The sequence below is a fragment of the Glycine soja genome, chromosome 20 (assembly GCF_004193775.1).
Source record: "Glycine soja cultivar W05 chromosome 20, ASM419377v2, whole genome shotgun sequence".
NCBI classification, from domain to species: domain Eukaryota; kingdom Viridiplantae; phylum Streptophyta; class Magnoliopsida; order Fabales; family Fabaceae; genus Glycine; species Glycine soja.
Genome location: NC_041021.1, coordinates 32,032,036 through 32,034,497, shown reverse-complemented (window position 1 = coordinate 32,034,497; position 2,462 = coordinate 32,032,036). Strand labels below are relative to the sequence as shown.

Sequence of the window (2,462 nt, the reverse complement as noted above, 5' to 3'; positions counted from 1 at the left end):
TTTTAATGTTTATTTGATTCGGGTACGGCCTCGATTAAATTTGGCGCCGTTGCCGGGGAGTAGTGTCCAAAGGTTCATAATAGCTAGTGATTCATGTTTTATGTTTAGTTGCTTTATGCTTTCGTGTGTTGTGTGAAGTGTTGTTTAGTGTCTTGTTATTTTGTTTAGTGTGGTGTTTTGTTTTAGTTTTTCTGTTCAGCGCTTCCCCTGTTTCATTTTTTGTGTTTTGCTGTGAATATTACTTTGCGACAGATTCAGCAACCACTTTTGTTGAATTGGAAAATAGGGTAGTAGTGGAAATCCCTTAGCGACGGATTTTAGAGACCACACTTGCTGAATTAATTGGGATTTTTTGTTTTGGAAGCTATAGTTGTTATTTTTGGCTGAATTTTTTTGTGGTCACTGCTTTTGATCCATATTTTGTGGGAAAAATAGCTGGAGCCCTTAGTTTAGTCAGATTTGAAAGTTCCAAAAAGTACTGAATTTGATTTTTGTCAAAACTTCAAACAGCCATAACTTTTGCTCCGGTTATCAGAATCGCTATTATTATACATGTATTTGAGGTAGAAAAAAATTTCTCATGCCGTGGCAGCCTGCCATAGGCCGACTAAGGTCTTCTTCTTCCAAAAATTGCAATTCTGTCAAAAAAAATTTATTTTCCAAGTATTATTTTTCTTAAATTATCATTTTTAGATTCTATAGTTAGACTTTGAATTTTCATTTGAAATTTTTTGTGCTATCTTCTCATCATTTTATAAGGTTTCTCACAAAATTTCAAGTCATTTGGATATCATTTAATGGTTGTTGTAGTTCAAACCTACAATGTTACTTGGATAAGAAGGCAACTAGTTGTGCACGCTGAATATAGTGTATGACTAGAGGCAATCCATCTGACTTGCAACCCTTTGATCCTGAGATAGATAGGACATTTCATAGATTAGTTAGACATCATTTTGTACCTTTTGAGCATCCTGAGCATTCTATTATTGGTGATTTTGAGCATTATAGTTTTGAACATTCTGAGAACATGGCACAACCTCCACCCCGTGAGAGGACTCTAAGGGAAATGGCTGCACCTGATTTCACCTACGAAAGCTTGTGCATCCAATACCCTGATGAGGATGCCCCATATGTTATTAAAACTGGACTGATCCATTTGCTTCCAAAGTTTCATGGCCTTGCAGGTGAAGACTCGCACAAACATCTGAAAGAATTCCATATTGTCTGCTCCACCATGAAACCCCCAAATGTCCAGGAGGATCACATATTTCTGAAGGCCTTTCCTCATTCTTTAAAGGGAGTGACAAAGGACTGGCTATATTACCTTGCTCCAAGGTCCATCACGAGCTGGGATGACCTCAAGAGAGTATTCTTTAGAAAAAATTTTCCTTGCTTCTAGGACCACGACCATCAGAAAAGATATTTTAGGAATTAGGCAACTCAGTGGAGAGAGCTTATATGAATACTGGGAGAGATTGAAGAAACTATGTGCCAATTGTCCTCACCACCAAATTTCTGAGCAACTTCTTCTCCAATATTTTTATGAAGGACTCAGTAACATGGAGAGAAGTATGATAGATGCTGCCAGTGGTGGAGCCCTTAGAGACATGACCCCTGTTGAAGCCAGAAATTTTATTGAGAAGATGGCTTTAAACTCCCAACAATTTAGTTCCAGAAGTGATGCTATTGTCATTAGAGGAGTGCATGAAGTAGCCACGAATTCATCTTCATCAGCCGAGACTAAGAAGCTTGAAGGTAAACTAGATGCCTTGGTTAACCTGGTAACCCGGCTGGCCATGAATAAAAAATCTGCACCTATTGCAAGAGTCTATGGTCTATGTTCTTCTGCAGATCACCATACAGATCTTTGTCCTTCCGTGCAACAATCTAATGCAATTGAACAGCCTGAAGCTTATGTTGCAAACATCTACAATCGACCTCCTCAACCTCAGCAGCAAAATCAGCCACAACAGGTACAATCCCGGGTGGAGGAATCATCCCAACCTTAGATGGTCGAGTCCTTCACAACAACAGCCTTATTTTCATAATGTTGTTGGCCCAAGCAGACCATACATTCCTCCACCAATCCAGCAGCAGCAACAACAACAGCAATAGCCCCAAAAACAACAAACAGTTGAGGCTCCTCCACAACCTTCCCTTGAAGAACTTGTGAAATGACTATGCAAAACATGCAGTTTCAACAAGAGACCAGAGCTTCCATTCAGAGCTTAACTAATCAGATGGGACACTTGGATACACAGTTAAATCAACAACAGTCCCAGAATTCTGACAGATTACCTTCTCAATCTGTCCAGAATCCCAAAACTGTGAGTGCCATTAGATTGAGGTCGGGAACGTAGTGTCAAGGATCTCAACCAGTAGCATCTTCCTCATCTGCAAATGAACCTGCCCAACTTCACTCTACTCCAGAAAAAGATGATGACAAAAATTTAAAGAGTAAG

The 2,462-nt window shown here is 39.4% G+C and overlaps 1 non-coding gene across 1 annotated transcript; it reads right to left on the bottom strand.

The window, feature by feature from the left end:
• Positions 1–1,406: 1,406 nt before the first annotated feature.
• On the bottom strand, positions 1,407–1,513 carry LOC114403978. The gene has a single exon (XR_003664744.1). It is a non-coding gene; the product is annotated as a small nucleolar RNA R71 (small nucleolar RNA).
• Between the last annotated feature and the right edge of the window lie 949 nt (positions 1,514–2,462).